Source organism: Camelus ferus, chromosome 16 (genome assembly GCF_009834535.1).
Source record: "Camelus ferus isolate YT-003-E chromosome 16, BCGSAC_Cfer_1.0, whole genome shotgun sequence".
NCBI classification, from domain to species: domain Eukaryota; kingdom Metazoa; phylum Chordata; class Mammalia; order Artiodactyla; family Camelidae; genus Camelus; species Camelus ferus.
This window is the reverse complement of record NC_045711.1, coordinates 13381263-13399428: the sequence shown is the minus strand read 5'-3', so window position 1 is coordinate 13399428 and position 18166 is coordinate 13381263. Positions and strand designations below refer to the sequence as shown.

Here is an 18166-nt window from a genome sequence, read left to right as displayed (position 1 = left end):
ATGTCTGCTGCGTAAACCCGGCTTCAAGCCGGCCACCTCACCCGAACTGTGGCTGCGGGACCAGAGCCTGCCCTTGAACCCTGTTACCCGTGCACCGAGAGGCAAGTACGGCCATCGATGTGGGAACATGGCATTTTGGCATGGCCACAACATCAAATGCTCTACTAGTGGGCTTGCATTTTGTGGATTTAAAAAAAAAATGTCATCTTACTTGTAATTCATTTTCTGTTGTATTTGTAAAAGCATCGGTCCGTGACACACTGGAAATTAGAACATTTTTAAAAATCCTACACCACAGGGAGTGTGAGAGGCAGAGTCCTGTCCCCTCGCCTCCAACCCCACTGATGCTGTCATGTCTCTTCTGTGGAAACGCTGTAGCTGCCACTTCATCTCTAGGAATCTGTGCTGGATTTTCATCACTTCTTGGGTGTTGGCATTTGCTTCCATGGATGGATGGATGGAAAGGATAGGAGGAAAGAGGGAATGGATGGAAAGGATAGGAGGAAGGAGGGAGGAGAGGAAGGAAGCACGTCCTTGCAGTCCCTGCAGGCTCCTGCTGTCGGGGTTAACACAGCCACGGCCCTCTGTCCCCGCGGGCAGCCCGGTCCCCACAGCCGCCCCCAGCCCCGCCTTCACGCAGGTGCTCTTGTCCTTGGGTGCTTTGTATTCATCTATTTCATTTCATTCAGCAAGTACTCCCTGGAGAGACGCGGTGCTGGGCTAGTTTGAAACACTGGAACTTGGTGGTGGTTCCCGTAGGACTGAGGCTTGTGTTTTGGGGCCTGGGGAGTGCCGTGGCCAAGGCAGATGAGAACAGAAAAGAAGACAGTGGAGAGACAAAGGTTGTCTTTCGAAACCCACACCTCAGGCCCGTGGGATTACAGTTTGATGTTCAGGAAGCCCCATTCTGGGTGCTCGGATGCGAGGAACTTCCAGGTCTCCAGGAGCAGGTCCCCAGCCCAGGCCAGGCACAGCTGTACTCCCGAGATCACAGCTCCGCACCTCACCGGCCTCCTGACCCACCCTGACCTTTGGACGGTGCTCATGAGTTTATGCACAGAAACAGCAGAGGGGTTTGCGCTGCCATTCTGCATCTCCAGGGAGCAGATCCACGAAGCCCTGGTCAGTCTGCCTGTGAGCAGAGAGCTTCGCACTGTGCCACGTGGGGTGAGTTCCATTCCCCACGGTCCCTCCTCCCTGAGCTTACGCCCCTGGCCCAGTTCAGAGCCCATTCCTTCCTGGAACTCCTGCACAGCCTTCTGTCTGCTCTGCTTTGTCTGGGCTAGACCGGACGCTTCCTGAGGGCAGGGGTTGTGTCTGCCCTGTCACTCGGGTATTCCTGGACCTCCGTCCATGTCTGACGCATAGTGGGTGTTCAGCACTGTTTGTCCTGTTGTCATTTTCTCTTCCTAAAGCAAATGTCTGATCATGCCCGAAGCCCTCCACCTCGTCCATACCCGAGTCGGCGGGTCAGCTGCTCTCAGGTGGCTTCTGCCAGCTTCTGTCGAGTCATGTTGCATGCAGAGAGCTCTCTGAACAAATGTATATTTTGACAAAGGCTCTCAAAATGCTGCAGGAAAGTGGAGCTCTGAGATAACACCTCATTGCCCCCGTGAAGCATGCATCGGTTACAGTGGTCAGCGCCATAGAGGAGAGAGCCTGGGTGTTAGGTGATGCGAGTAAGTGTGCCATTTCAGGGCTAACCTCCACTCTGCTTGATTTAAAATAATTTGTGGGTGGGAAGTGGGTATAGCTCAGTGGTAGAGCACGTGCTTAGCATGCATGAGGTCTTGGGTTCAACTCCCAGGACCTCCAATAAAAAATAAATAAAATGAAATAATTTGCAGATTCTGGTGCTGTGATTAGTTACAGATCACTTTTTTTTTTTTAATCTTGGGGTTTTTTGTTTGCAAAGGGAGGTAATTAGGTTGGTTTGTTTGGTTTCGAATGGAGGTACTAGGGATCAAATCCAGGACCTTGTGCATGATGCTAAGCATGGACTCTACCACTGAGCTATATACCCTTCCCCGTGGTTACAGATCACTTTTTTTTTTTAATGGAAGTATTGTCAGTTTACAGTGTGTTAATTTCTGGTGCACAGCATAATGTTTGTCATACATATACACATATATATTCCTTTTCATATTCATTATGATTATAGGTTACTACAAGATATTGGATATAGTTCCCTGTGCTATAAGGAAGAAATTTGTTTATCTATTTTATATATGGTAGTTAGTGTTCACAAATCTTGAATTCCCAATTTATCCCTTCCCACCCCTTCCCCTCCGGGGACCATGAGTTTGTTTACTATGTCTGTGAGTCTGTTTCTGTTTTGTAGATAAGTTCATATGTGTCTTCCCTTTTTTTCTTATCTCCAGAATCCACATATGAGTGATATCATATGGTATTTTTCTATTTCTTTCTGGCTTACTTCACTTAGAATGGCAGCAAGTCACTTTTATTTTAAGTGTTTTATTTTCGACTAATTTTCACTTTATAGAGTAGTTGTAAAAATAATACAATTTCCTTATATGCCTCACTCCATTTTCTCTAATATAACATCTTACCACTTTTTTCCTTAGACTGTATTTGTGCGATTTTTAACTCAGTCCTTAACTGAGGACTGAATCCTCAGTTATTACTGTTTGAACTTATTTAATGTTTTCTTGAATAAGACAAAGATGTTTTGCTTTTAGACTCTTGGGTTGCATATACTTGTGTTCTTTTATAGATCATCCTCGCCACTCTTAACACAGTGGCCGCCAGCATTTTTAAATCATGCATCATATTACTAACAATTATGAGCATCTCTCTAGAATTTTTTTAATACTCACATTTATAAAATTATATGTACTTCTGTTCCCCATATGGCTCCAAAATATTAGAAATTAGAAAAAGTTGAGATTAAAAAAATAAATGCAGCATATTAATAGAAGTTTTAATGTTTCCTTTCTACATTCTGATGAATCTTGTTCACCCCCAATTTGTAGATTATTGGCTTAAGTTACTGTCCTGGCTTAAATGTCTCCCTCCTTCCCCGACAGAAATTGGACCCAGTGAGGAAGCGATGCTGTTGTGTATATTGTTTTAACGTTGATTATCTGGGACTGTGTAACGAAGGAATTTTCTTATGTGTGATTTGGAAACGGCTGAACTGTTTCACTTGAACAAGCTAAACCGAGTTCACTTGAGAACTTTGTGATTAATAAGGTAGAACTATTTTTCTTAAAGCAAAGCTACGGATTAAGCTTTTCTTAGGGTTAAGAGAACATTCATCTTACACCCAGGGATTTCAGTGTCTTTATCCTGGAACAAATGCTTTTTTCAGCTCTAGACACAGTATGAAAAATAAGACTCTTTGCAAGGTGCTTGGGAAAGTTCTAAGTAGCTCCCAAGTGGGGAGGCCTTTGTTCTGGAGGAAGAGGCCTAACTTCAGGGGTTAATCGGAGAGACATTGGGACCATCATTCACTGCTGGTGTGGGTCAGTGAGAAGAGTTCACATCTGGGTGTCACTGACCACCAAGCCCTTTCTTGTGGTCCTTTCAGAAGTGATATATTGTTAAGCATCCCAAGAGCAAAACCTCTAGTGTGGATTTATTGGGGGGAAATGCTCCTTGTCCATATGAAAAAGTTATATATTTATTTTCTTTGAAATTCAGGTAGGTAACAATTAAAGGCTTTGTGGTCAATATTTGAAGAAATAACACTAGCAAGTAATGCTAGCTTAAAAGTGTTTAAATTTGCACATAACACAGTGCCTGGCATATTATTTGCTGGCTGCCTGGTTGAGTGAATGAGCTTAGATTTTTACAAGGTTGAGTGGTATAGTATTGTAATACTGAGTTGGCCAAGCACGTGAACATCACACAGCTTTTGCTTTGTGTTTATTAAACTGTGCATATGAGTCAATTGCTTTTCTCTTCATGTGTTGCATTTCATGATAAAAATGTTTTTAAATGTTTGAGGGAAAAAATGTAATGAAGTAAATACCCTACATGGACTTTGTTTCCTTTAGAGGTTTCTGGTAATATGCTTAAATTTCCCTTGTCAAGTTGAAGCATAAACATTAAAGTGTTTGCTTGTCAACACAAGGAATTTGGTAATTAATTTATATTTAGAAAACCCTTTCCAATTTCAAACGTTTTAGGGAACAAGGTTTCCAAGTGTATCTTGCTAACAGCCAGGAACAGCTGCATTTATGCATAGTTTTCAAACGGTTTCTCTGTGACATCTGTAAAAATAGACAACCTCAGTAACTAAGCATGCCGTGATTGCAGGGCACGTAACAGCATTTTATGATGCGTGGGAACCAGAGCCCCCCCTGTCGCTGGACAGTGTGCCGATTTGTGCAGAAATCCTTTCTTGACTCACACCTGAATTCTAACTTGACATTTGTTAAATCAACGGTAAGGGTGGAAACTTCCATTTTAGCAAGAAGTGTAAAATATGTTATTTGATTTTTGTGTCCACATGCTTCAGCTAGACAATAAAGATGATTTCTTATCAGTAGACCTGATAGTTAACAAATCGGTAATAAACAGCGATGGCTTAGCTGGCAGTGTTGTTGTGACCATTAGTAGTCAGAAATAAAAGAGAAGTTCAGAGCCTGTGCCGTCCGTGCAAGCGTGGACCAGAATCGGAGGTATTTGGGTGGGATGGGGGGGCGGGGAGCAACACCTGCACACCAACCGCTTGGGTCTGTTCTCTTGCCAAAGGGTTTTTGGATTTCTTTCACTCCAGTTCCGTTTCTCCCTCCCCCTGCCCCAATCCTTTTCGTGTTTACGATTCACAGGAAAAGACAAGATCAGCCCTTTAAAAGTCAGCTAGTTAATTAGGAGTGATCACGGAACAGTTTCTCAGATGTTCTGATTAAATGTGGCAAAGGAGATTTTCTTTGACTCTTACGCAGACTTTCTTAGTTTTTGCTAATAAAAAGCATTCACTGGAGAGAAACCACGGACCTGAGTCCCTCCCCTCGCCCCAGTACTTCCAATTAGGGAATCTATTATCTCATTCTAGATAATTGGAAAAGGATATTCAAAATACTGCTTCGTGTAAATACGGCTTTTGCCTGCATTCTATTACGAGGAGTTTCGAACACATCTGGAGGGGAGGCGGCCCCAGGGACATTGAAGTGCGCTGTTTGGGTTGGCACGGTGACATTATAGTATATGCCAATTTGTAATGGCTTTTGGAAACAGGCAGTTTTAAACTCTCCCTGAACTATTCCCCCGAGAAATTATTCAATTAAGTACAACTAAAATTAATGTTTAGCATTTTTTGTTTAAATAAAAGAGGCAGCTATAAAGGGAAATCTGTGGTTCATGCTTGCGCTCTTGTCTGAGTCTGAAGTCAAGCTCCTAAGAAGTAACTGAATGTCCTGGATTCAGTGCGTTTTCTGGAAAAGACGTAGTTGCCGGCTCCTCCTTACCTCTTTCGCACCGTGCACTTGTCTCTGTGGCTGCCTTGGCGGTTTTAGAGCCCAGGGTGGTTGTCTGGCCTCCACCCTTTCCAGCACCAGCTGGGGAGCCACGGGGAACACACAGCGGAAAGGACTCCTTTCTCCATCTTCTTAGTCACTGCTTCTCCAGCTCTAAGTGGGCATAAGTATCACCTGGGGGGGTTTGAGTCATTAGTTGTGAGGTGGGGCCTGAGATTCTGCATGTCTAACAAGCTCCCAGGGGACGCCCTGGCTGCTGGCCCGAGGACCACACTTGGAGTGGCAGGTTCTGAGCGGGCGTGGGGCGTGTACTGGGGGTGGGGCTCCTGGACTTGACTCTGGTTTCTGATCTGTGGCTTGGCCCTGCGTGCCTCCGGGTAGGTGTGACTCTTTTCTTCGTGGTGTGTTTCTCGGAATCCCTGATTCTCGTGGACCTTCCTCGGGCCCCACCGTCTACTGTTCTGGGAGCTAGGACACACTTCCCGTTGTCTCATCACAGGGGTTAAGGGTTTCCGTTGTTTTGTCACGTGTCTCCCTGAACTCCAGGCACATTGTCTACCTTGTTTTCTCCGGCCCGTCTTTCTGCAGCCATGTTAAGAAGAAGAGGAAAAAGTTAACCTCATGTTCTTTAGTCTCTATTCTTAAACATGCAGGCCAGAGCCCTGGTGAGTGAAGGGAGGTATGAGTGAGTAAGTGTGGCTTTGTGGGTTTTAACCAAGTGTCATTACTTTCAGGGTTTGGCCCCTCAGCTCGGAGGTCCAAGACTTTGATGGTCAGCTTTCAAGGGTGGTCTGATTGGGACATGGTTAAAATCCATACCAGGTGAAATCTCCTGAAAGACTGTTTCATAAGCCGGGGTGGTTCTGTATCCACACAAGAGGCTGTTCCAGAAGGACTACAGTATTTACGTCTCCTGGACGGGCTGTTCCCTCCCTGGTACTGAGCACACATTTATAGTGTGACCTGTGAGGTAGATACGGACTGTGACATCCTGGGAGTGGCCACCACTTCTATACCCTCCTGCTAGCCCTACCGCAGATGGAGTCTGGAGCGCCGTTTCCTCCGCTCTGTATGGTGTCCACGAGAAATTTCTCACTCTTTTTTAACCTTAAAGCTCTCCCTCTTTCAGTCCATCCTTTGTTGTTTCTATCTCAATAACTCTCTTTGTAGAACACAGCTCTGATCCTGTCCCTTGCCTGCTGAGACCATTAGGTGGTCCTTTATCGCCTAAGCCGTGTTTCTAAGACCTCCACACATTTTGTCATATTCACCTGTAGTGTTTTTCACTTCAGGGTCTTCTTTGGACTTATCTTTTAAATTAAGTTTTTATTTTTATCAAAATAATACATTTTGATTAAAAAATCAGACAGAATGAGAAGACTTAGAAGAAGCAGGAGTTTTCCGCATCAGCCCTCCTCGCCGCAGTCCTGCGCCCCAGGACCAGTGCTTCTAATTCTCTTAGCGGTTTGTGTGTCGCTATCTCTGGTACAGCGTCTGTATTTCAGAATAACACGCTCCTCTTTCTTAATGTTTTCAATCTTAGGCCCTGTGGGCTTCCTCCTAAGGACGCTATTAATTTAACCCACAGCAATCCTGTGCGCACGCTCCCCTGCTCCCCTACTGCACACGCATTTTAGTTAAGTCAGCGTTTATGGGATTATGACCACGTCAGTGTTGTTCATGGTCAAGCCACAGTGTGTGCTCGAATTAGATTTTATTTCGTTACACTCTTTTCCTCCAAAGTCAGCAATAGGCTCTTTCTTATTTGTCAATTTGCTGAGTCATCCGTATTGATACTTTCTCACCTCCCCCTCCCCCCCGCCCCCACCCCGTACCTCTAACAGAACTGTGAAATTCCTTTTAATACAGGCAAACTCTGTCAGTAGCTTTCTGAGTCTGTTCCAGCTGCAGTAACAAAACAGCACAGACGGGGAGGCTTATAAACAACAGAAATGTGCTTCTCAGCGTTCTGGAGGCTGGAAGTCTGGGGTCAGGGTACCAGCCGCAGATTGCAGGCTTCTTGTCGTGTGCTCCTGTGCGGAAGGGCCTAGGGAGCTCTATGGGGTCTGTTTTATGAGGCACTGATCCCTTCGTGTGAGGTTCCACCCTCACGGCTTGAACGTCTCCCGAAGGCCCCACCTCCCAACACCATCCCCTTGGGGGTTAGGATTTCAGCCTGTGAATGTTGGGGGGGACACGGCCGTTCAGACCTGAGCAGTGGCCTGCCTGCTGCGTCCTTGGATCCGAGTCCTGCGTCTCCCTGCTCTGACGCGGCTGGCTGCGCTCAGGAACTCGGTGCCCTTTCCTCTCTTTGACGTGTGTTCCGTGTTCCCAGGTCTTCCTCTTTCACTCCCTGCCCGCCGCTTTCTGTTGGAGCCCTTTCTCCAGGAACTTCCGAGAAAGGGTACACAAGGGGTTAAAAAAAATTAAGACCTTCTACATTTGAAAATCACTTTATTCTCCCTTCATGTTTGATTGAAAGAATGACTTCATCCTCCGTTGGAGTTTGTTCTCACAGAATTTTGAAGGCCTCCCTCCCGCAGCTTCCAGCCTTCAGCGTTGCTGTGGAAAGATCTGCCTGAGTTCCATTGTCTGTGAACTATTATTTCCTTCTCCCATCTGTCTGAAAGCTTTTAGAATCTTTTTATCTATAGTGTTCTGAATTTTTTTTCCCCAGTCATTACTCTGAGCACTTGGTACTGACTTTTCATCTGGGAACTTGTCCTTCAACTCTGGGAAACTTCCTTGTTTTGTTTTATCGTTTTTTTCCTCCACATGAGTTTTCTTCTCTCTGTCTGTTGTTTCTCTTGTTGGTGTTGGGCCTCCAGAATTAATCCTCCATTTAATTAAAATGTTTTCTCTCTTATTTTTCATTGCTTTATCTTCCTGCTTGATTCCTTAAGTGATGTCCTCAGCCCTGTATTCCTTCCAACTTTACCCCTCTTTCTCTCTCTCACTGTCCTATCATTTTTTAAAAAGTTTTTTTAACTTTTCATTTTGAAATAATTACCAATTCACAGGAAGTTGTAATAACAGTACAGAGGTCCCATGTCCCCTTCACCCAGTTTCTCTCAACAGTTACAGCTTATGTGATTATGGGGCAATCACCAGTGTAATTCGTGTAACCATTATCACAACCAAGAATCAAAACTACTATTGCTGTCCTAATTTCTGACAATCCTTTCTTGTTCTCTGAAAGTTCCGATTTTACCTTGTTTGCTACAGTTTTGTGGGTGTACTGTCTTCTCTTATCCCTCTAGGGTGTGTGTATGTGTGTGTTTCTTTTTCTCCAAAAAAGACTTGTTTTAGAATCTTTTTTTCAAATGTCACTTCATTCTAAATGCTCATATTTAAAAGTGAGGCACCCAGAGTTGATCGGAAAGACTTTCTGTTGTCTGAAGTTTCACTGGTGGGCCTCACACTAGAGCTGTGGCAGAGGGACCCAACCATTTCATTATCATCAAATAGCAGAGTATTTCCATCTTTTCTCTTGGGCTGGCCTGTTTCTAGAAAATGACCCTCCAGGCTCCTCTTAGGGGGCATCTGCAGCCAGAGCTCTGGATGCTGCCTGGGAAGAGATTCAGGGAGGAGGGGCGTGAGCTGGGGCTCACATCTTAGTAGGCACACTTTTATTTAGTACTCTCTTTACTGCACCACACCTACTTCCTCAGCAGTGCCCCGCGTCCTGGGCACAGAGCTCTCCAAATGGGATTCCAACCTCCCTGGAGAAGGTGAGGGCTTCTCCACAGCCTGCTGGATGCAGAGAGAGCCCGCTGGTTGCAGGAGCTGGTCCACAGAAAACACTGCTCTCGGGGCCAGTAGACCGAGGAACCACAATGAAGCTTGGGGAGCAGGAAACACCCCTTGGGCTGAAGGCCGACCGAGATTGGTGGGTGGACATTCGGGGGGAGTCTGGGCATTGGGAGTGGCTTGCTGGCAGGATCGTGTGTGGTGTCCACGTCAGGAGGGCCAAGGCAAGGCGGTCACCAGGCTGGGGCTCTGAGCTCACTGAGGGGTCGTTGGCCCTGGGCCCACAGCTGGGACCCAGCATCACTGGATGTGGTCCGTATCCATAGTCATGGGGACAGGTGCAGCAGGAGGAAGAAAAATCACTAGCACACAGGATCCTAGAGTGGCCCTTTCCTCTGGCTTTGTCCCTCCAGCACCCTCTACCTATAAGGCTTAACCTCAAGCTCACTGCAAAGGAGAGATGCTTAGAGTTCAGCCCGCCAGCGTGGAGTCCAGTGACTCTGGAACTGAGAGTCAGTGAATTGGTAACTGGCATAGAGGGATAAAATATAATGCAAAGTATCAATCTGTTGATACGCTTTATAAAATTGGGATGCTTTCAAGTCAACAGTTCTTTAATTAATGGGACCCTCCCCACCCCACCCCCATTCTTATTATACTGTGCTTCATGTAGTGCTTTGCATTTGGATTTCTTTTCTATACTTGGAGAGTTTAAAAATCCATATACTCAGATAGCCTTTGCTCCATAGCAAAGATACATGCGTGGACTGTGGCTCCAGGAGACCTGTCTGTAGATACCTGCCTTGGGCCTCTGCGCCCCCTTTTAAGACTGGAGAAGCACCCCTCAGATATGTCTGAAGTGTGAAAGCTGCTTGGAATAAAGGAAGGTAGCTTTTCTGCAGAGGAAGAATGCTCTCTTCTGAAATGGAGAAATGTTTCTTCTCCAAGTATTTGGGCTTTTTGTTTTTTTGTTTTTGTGCAAGAGTGCATGGTTAGCGTCAACTTTCTGACTGATAGATGTCATGGTGCTGACTCTCTCAGAACCTGTGTCTCAACCGGCTCTCTGGGCTTCATCAGACGTCTTCTATAAGGAGGGGAAATCCCGAGAAATCAAGGTGATGTTCCTCTGGAATGGGAAAAATGCAGACTATGTTTAGTCTGGATGTCTACGTAGACCTGAAATTCGAGACATCAGAGGCACGGGCTACCAAGTAAAGCCTTGGAACTGAAATCCAGAGACCCATCTTTGTGCCCTAGTACTTACTCGTGGGGTAACTTGGACAAGTTACATAATCTGTGTGGGCCTGCTTTGACATCTGTTAAATACTCTGGAGTTCCCCTGTCTACCTTGCAGGATTGTCAGGAGGGCCAGATGAGATAGTAGACAGTTATTAACGTGCTTTGAGACTGTATTACCACAGTTGTAAGTATTTTTAAAGCTCTTCATTTGTATGAAATCAGATTGAAACACGGAATGTAAACCCTGACTTAGAAATAATGCCATTTTACGGATTTCATAAAAAGCTAATCTGTTTGGTTGAGTTCTTAGAGTCAGAACTCAGAAATAATGTCCGAGACGTTCTCCATTCTGAATGTTTTCTCTTTGGATTTATATATTAATGTTTTGTTTTAACTATGTTATAAGAATTTGAAGATGCTCTAAATATTCAGTGGCTGGGGCAGATACGGAAATGCAAGGCTGTGTTCTGTTAGCATTTTTGAGCCCCAGAGGAAAAGTAATTCCTCAGGCAGATCCTGTTGGATTTGAGATGGAGGCTGTTTCTCAAATGGAGCAAAAATCTAATCATTTGAGTCCAGATATTTCATGCAAGACTGTCTAGAAGCTTAGGTGATAAAATGGAGGTCTATGAAAATTGTCCAGGATTTTCTGTGATCACTTGTAAGAGGGGCAGTGTTGACAGTGACCTTGGCTCACAGTGGGAGGTGATATTCTTGACCAGAGTCGTAGAGTCGTGGCATTTGATGATCATGATTATGAACAAGATACAGCATCACCACAAGTAACACCTGTGCGTTTCTGTAACAATTACAAATAAGATTACATTTTTAGTTTTATGGCATTTAAATAATGTCACTGACTATGCCAAAAGCCGTATTACTACAACGTCCAGTACACAGCATATAAATTGAAGCACTCAGCTGGATCATGGATTCAGCGTAATAAGCTAGTATGTTCATTGTACTGAATAATAAGCATTGACTTCATAATTTAGAAGATACTTTTAGGGGATACTTGAATGATCTCATCTTCAAAGAAAGCAAAACAGAACAGATACGGCAGTCTTGGAATGTTGGGTCTGACATCCCCCTCTGCCTTTCTGAATGTTATGATGGAAAAGCCTCTGGAATCGGACGGATTGCAGTTCAGACCAGCTTTGCCGCTTACCAGCTGTGTAGCTTTGAACAAACCACTTAACCTCTTTGAGCTTTGCCTCTAGGAACACTTGCCTCACGGGGTTGTCCTACGGATTTACAGAAATAGTACCTTGTTCTCAGGAGCCACTCGAGAATTCGTACCTTCCCTTAATGTGTTCTCACTCTTGCATGTAAGTAAGGATCCTACGAAAATGGAAAAGGAAAAAAAAAAGACCTGCTGACACTCTTATGGGACCTGAGGTCCGTGTGGATATCCTTGGTGGAGACTCAGTTGGCCACATGTGTGCATCTCTTTCTGGACTCTCTTCTGTTCCATTGTTCTTGTGTCCATGCCAGACTCTCTTGATTGCTTGAAATCAGATCTCCTGACTTTTCCAACTCTGGATTCCCCCTACCCTAAACACTGATTAAACGTGGTGGGACTAATGACATGTCTGCCTTGTTCCTGATCTTAGGGGAAAGTATTTAATGTATCCTCTTTAAATATGATGCTAGCTGTTGGTTTTGTTTTGTTTTTAATTTTTTTGCCCCCTCTCTTTTTTTTTTTTAACGGAGGTGCTGGGGATTGAACCCAGGACCTCGTGCATGCTAAGCATGTGCTCTACTGCTGAGCTGTACCCTCCCCACCACTGGTTTTTTTTTTTTAATGCTAGACTTTAGAACAGTTTCAGATTTACCGGAAGATGAAAAAGGAGGGTTCCCATATACCCCACACCTAGTTTCCCCTACATCTTACATTAGCATGTTGTATTTTTTTACATTTAATAAACCTGTATTAATATGTATTTGAGTCCACAGTTTATTCCGATTTCTTAGTTTTTGCGTGACGTCCTTTCTCTGTTCTAGGATATCACCCAGGATACGCCGTTACATTTAACTGTCCTGTCTCCAGGCTCCTCTCGGCTGTGGCAGTCCCTCAGACTCCTTGCTTTTGATGATGATGGCAGTTCGGAGGGATATTGTCCAGGTGTTTTGTAAGATACTACACAGCTAGATCTTGTCTGATGCTTTTCTCGCGATAAGACTAGAATTACAAGTTATTAGGAGGAAGAACACAGAGGAAAAGTGCCATTTTCATCATTTCATATCAAAAGTACATTCTGTACATGTGATTTCTGACCATTAGTATTAACCTTGATCAACTGGCAAAGGTGGTGTCTGTCGGGCTTCTCCCCTGGGAAGTTACTCCTTCCCCTTCCTTTATTTCCCCAGTCTCCTCCTCGGAAAGGGGTCAGTACATGCTGCCCACACCTGAGGAGCGGGAGGTTCTAGTCTCCCCCCGCCTCCGGCTTTGAAGACAGAGTATCTACATGAACTATTTGGAATTTCTCGTGGGAGACTGGCTCTTCCCCCTCATTTAGGAACTCACTCCGTCTTCTATTCAGTGTTTATATCAGTCTAAACTGATGCTTACACGCGATGTTGCAAAGCACGTGATTTACCATGGGTATTGTTTCACACTTTTGGCTACTTTATTTCTTCTGTTGCTCAAATTTCTCCAACTTTGGCCTCAGGACTTCAGTCGGCTGGCTCCTGCTCTCCCTTGGCGTGGCCCCACCGATGAGGTTTTTGTTATTTGTTTGTTTCAAGAACTTCCTTAGTTTCTGGTACTGCCAGGTACTTCAGATACACAAGATGAGTATTTCCTGCCCTATTCTGAGAGTCATCTGTTTCTTTTTACTGGAGAGCAGTGTTAAAACCAAGATCCGGGTGCTAAGTGTGCTTGTTGCTACCGGGGTATTGCTTTTTTTTTTTTTTTTTTTTAACGCCTTCTCAGTTGACAGTATGTAAATGCATGTGTGTTTGCTGATCTGTGTATATACACGTGCCTGTGTGTAACCGTTTTTATCTGTATTAAGGCAAACATGCGTTCACACTGACGTCTCTCACTCTCACTCGTTATCACATGGATTGTCCCAGCCTCTCCTTCTAGCTTGTCTGTAAGTGTCCACTCCCACAGTGAGAATCTGGCTCTCTCCATCTGTCATCCATGCCCTTAGTTGTTCGGGTCTGTGTATATGTAGAAGCAATGGTGGAATTAACTTGTACCTCCATGGAAAACCTCTTTATCAACTAGAATTCAATAGAATTTGCCTTTGATCTTCCACTCATTTCCAGGGTAACTCAGGTCAGCACCTTGTCTTTCCGCCCCTTTCAGTGGTGGGGTTTTACACATTGACGTCCAGCTGGGTGCTCACATCACAGTCTGCGCTCCTTCCTGGAATCCCCAGCTTCCTAAATGATTTTTTTTTTTAACATTTACATTCATTAAGATTCACTCTTTGTGCTGTAAAATTCCATGGATTTTGACAAAGCGTAATGTCACATATCTGCCAGTACAGCATCATGCAGAATTTTTTTACTGCCCACTCCCCCCAAAATCGCCTGTGCTTCACCTGATTCTGGGTTATCATCCCTCCCCTCTTCCTCCCAAACTCCTGGTAAACACTGATTAATGTATTCTCTCCGTAGTTTTGCCTTTTCCAGAATTTCATATAATTGGATTCGTACAGTACGTGGCCTTTGTGTGCAGTGCGAGGTGCTAAGTAACATGTTGATTATCTTTAAATCACTCAGTCAGAGCGGAGCACATCATCCCAGGGCTCCAGCTTTCTAAAACAACGGGCATCTTTGTCGTCACCTTGTTTAGCTGAGGGCTCTGATGTGGCTTACTTTTTTTTTTTAAGTCAGCTTTTCATTGAAGGGCTAGGAAAGCCGATGAGGTGAGTGTTTTTGCACCTGTCGTAGGTTTGTTTCATGCATAAATTAAGGTGAAATATGTTATCCTTCTAGCGTTGTGTCTCCAGATCAGGGCTGATGGTGGCTGTTCTGTGTCCCTACGCTGATGATGATATTTAAAAATTAAAAGAATGTTCTGGATTATCAGGGTGACCTCTGTATTGTGTCTTGCCCTGCGATTCCAGCCCACATTTGTACTTGCGTATGTCATTGTCTCAGATCCCAGTGGTCCTCGGCTGATGAGAAAAGAAGGTGTACTTAATATGTAGTGATGTATTTGCTTCCAAGAGAAGGCCAAAGGCTGTCACTGTGCGCTGTATAAAGGATGTCTCACCGCTGGAATAAAGAATAGCAGGCCAGCCCCAGAGGGCCGATACTTCAGGCTGTATCACATTCATGTTTGAAGCAGCAATTTACTGTTCACAAAACGAGCTTTATCTGTCAGTGTGAAATTATTGTTGTTAAATAGGATTTTAGTTTTTATTTTAATATGAATGTGTATTTGTAGGACTGTGGAATAAAGAGCTATAAACATAAAGAATATATACCTACTTTTTTGTTTATGTTTAAATAATTTAAGTGGAAAAATGTATTAATACTGAGGGGTGTAGAAGGATTTTTTTTGAATTCCTACCTATGTGCAACTCAAGATTAGAAAACAATGAGTTAGCAGATGGCAGGTTTTCAGTAGATACTAGTAACTGTTGTTTGGGTTTTGCATCCTATGAGCTGTCAGGAATACACTGGTGTAGTCTGGCCGTCTTCCCTTCCCCACACTTTGGGGTGCATTCGGGCCCGCGGCTTCCTCCCCTAGCCTCCCACGGCCAAAGCAGCTCTTGGCACAGGCCACACGCCTGGCGCGATTGCCAGCCCGCAGACACCGTGTGTGCTGCCCTGGTTCTGCAAGCGCTGCCCTCTGGGGCACCGTTCTCTTCGGGGTTTGGGGTTTTTCCCCTCCTCCGTGGCTTTTAGTTTTTGCTCTTATTCTTCTTTAAATGCTACTGTTCTCTGACCTTCTCCCTTCACCCTTCACCCATGCCTCTCTTTGTTCGTTATATCTTTTTTAACTTGAATTTTTATGTTAACACAGCAAAACTGACTGCGTGTGTGTGCAATGCTGTGAATTTTAACACATGTATGGATTTGTGTAACCACTGTCACAAACGACACAGGGCAGCTCCATCACCCCAAAGAGCTCCCTTGTGTGGTCCTTTGTCCTTGTACCCTTCCCCCCTCTGTAACCCTTGGTGACCACACACTGATCTTTTCTCCATCAGCATGGTTTTGTCTTTTGCAGACTATCACATAAATGGAATCATACGTATGAACTTGTATAGTATTCCATTTTAACTTTTCTGTTGTGTTTTCTGCTGTGTATCTTTGTACAAATTGTATTTGTGGTTACTAGGGATGGCAGTGTCTATCATAACGGACTGCAGTCTACTTAGAATCAATATTTCATCATGTCAAATGGGGTATAGAAACTTCACCACTCGACAGACCCCTTTGCCCTTCCCTCACGTAAGTGTGATATGTTATACTTCTGTGCATTGAAAACCAGAGATTAAATGCTTGCTTTTAACTGTCAAACAAATAATTAAAGAACTTAATGGGAGGAGAATCTGTTGTTTTTACCCAAATATTTACCATTCTGCTGCTCTGCCTTCATTTCTGATGTTCCAGACTTTCTGCTGGTATGATTTCGATTCTGCCTGAAAAATCTCCTCAGTTTTTCGGTCTGCTGACTTCCAGTTCTCCTAGTGCTTCTTTGTCTGAGAATGTCTTTCTGTCACCTTCATTCCTGAAGGATAGTTTTGCTGGATATAAAGTTCTGTGTTGGCATTGTTTCGCCAGCACGTTAAAAACATTGTTGCCTTTCTTCTGGTGTCCATGGTTTCTGATGGGAAGTCCACAGTCTCCCAAATCTTTGTTCCCCTAGAGGTAACGTGTCACATGGGGGGATTATTTTCAAGATGCTTTTTCTTTCTTTATAATGTTCAGCATTTGGGTATGATGTGTTCAGGCATGGATTTCTCTGTGTTTATCTTTTGGGGGTGTTTCTGAGCTTCTTGAATATATAGGTTTATGTTTTGTGCCAAAGTTACTTCAAATGTTTTTTGCTGGCCCCACACTCTTTTTCCTCTCCTTCTGGGTGTCTGATGACATGAGTATTTAATCTTGAGCCATTGTCCCATAGGTCCCTGAGGCCATGGTCATCCCCCTTCCTTTTCTCCTTATTCAGATTTGACCATTTCAATCGACCTGTCTTCCAGTTTGTTTCCTCTTTCCTCTGTCATCTCCATATTGCTATTGAGCCCATCTGGTGAGTCTTTCTAATTTGGTTTTTGTATTTTTCAGTTCCACAGTTCACACTTGGTTCTTCTCTATATTTTCTGTTTCTTTGCTGAAACATTCAGTCTTTTCCTTTGTTTCAAGGGTGTTCACCTTTACTTGTTGGGCTTTTTTATTATAGCTGCTTCAAAGTCTTGCTCAGAATTCCACCCCCTGTGTCATCTCAGTATTGGCATCTGTTGACTGTTTTTTCTCATATTTCTTGAGATTTTCTGGTTCTTCATATGCTGAGTAATTTTGGATGAGATTTCGGATTTTTTTAAACATTTTTTTATTGAGTTATAGTCATTTTACAATTTTGTGTCAAATTCCATTGTAGAACACAATTTTTCAGTTATACATGAACATACATGTATTCATTGTCACAATTTTTTTTTCACTGTGAGCTACCACAAGATCTTGTATATATTTCCCCAGATTTTTTTTTTTAAATTGAAGTACGGTCAGTTACAATGTGTCAATCTCTGGCATATGGCACAATGTCCGAGTCATGCATATACATGCATAGATTCGTTTTCATATTTTTCAGATGTTTTGATTACTATGTTATGAGACTCTGGTTCTTGTTTAAGAGGAAAACTTTTTATTTGGTTACTATTTCTCCTTCTGTTTTCCTAGATCTTTATCCGTGCCTCCTATTTTTTTTCACTCCCACATTTTGTCCTCTTTAACCTTTTTTTGTGACTTCTGGGAGGTTATTCCAGCTTGTTTTCTCACTAAGTCTTATGTTTAGATTACAATCTGTTGTTTAGATTACAAAGTGCCTTCCCTGTGGCTTTTAATTTGACAAGTGTGTTTTTATCTGATGCACTGTTTCCCGTGACGTAGGTTAGTCCTTCATTGCAGCTCTGTCCTGTTGTATTGGTTTAGTGTCCTCTTGAATCTTGTTTTCAAAAAAGAAACCAATTTCTCAGGTTTCTCCCTTTCTGGAAGGAGTTGTATTTCCTAGGGCAGAAGGGGCAGGAGGAGAGGATGTCCCCTTAAATACTCTTCAGATGCTCCCTCTTTATATACACCTGTTGGCTCATCTTCTCACACGCAGGTCAGTATCTGTCTGAAGTTGGGAAGGGTTCTAACTCAGCGTACGCCTCTGTTGCTCATGTTTTGGCCCAGATGAAGGAAGACTGGAAGGCCATGGGGTTGATCGTGGGGAGGAAGAAGGAGAGGAGCCTGTGCTTTCTGCCCAGCCTGGTCCACCTCTCCTTTCTTAGATGTGAGCAGGTGTGGTCAAGGGGCTTTCTCCTAGGCCTTCAAAGTGGGAGTGCTTCCCAGAGGCTCTGCTTGGGTGTACAGCTGCCTGGCTATAGGGTGCCGTGGCTGAGGTGCGACTTTTCCTTTGCTGAGTCACCGACTGGCCTTTCCTTCTGTTCCTAGTTTCTGTAATATTTGACATCCTTTCCTAGAGTACAGGAAAGTTTATTATTAGAGGTTACCACCCACGCCATGTATAATTTCCATTGCAGAGAATAAAGGGAGTTAAACTA

At 43.9% G+C, this 18166-nt stretch overlaps 1 protein-coding gene across 1 annotated transcript in view; it reads left to right on the top strand.

Annotated features, from left to right (window-relative positions):
• The window catches only part of STX8 (syntaxin 8), a 207048-nt gene that overhangs the window by 101857 nt on the left and 87025 nt on the right, over positions 1-18166 (top strand). The gene's annotated exons all lie outside the window — the stretch shown is intronic.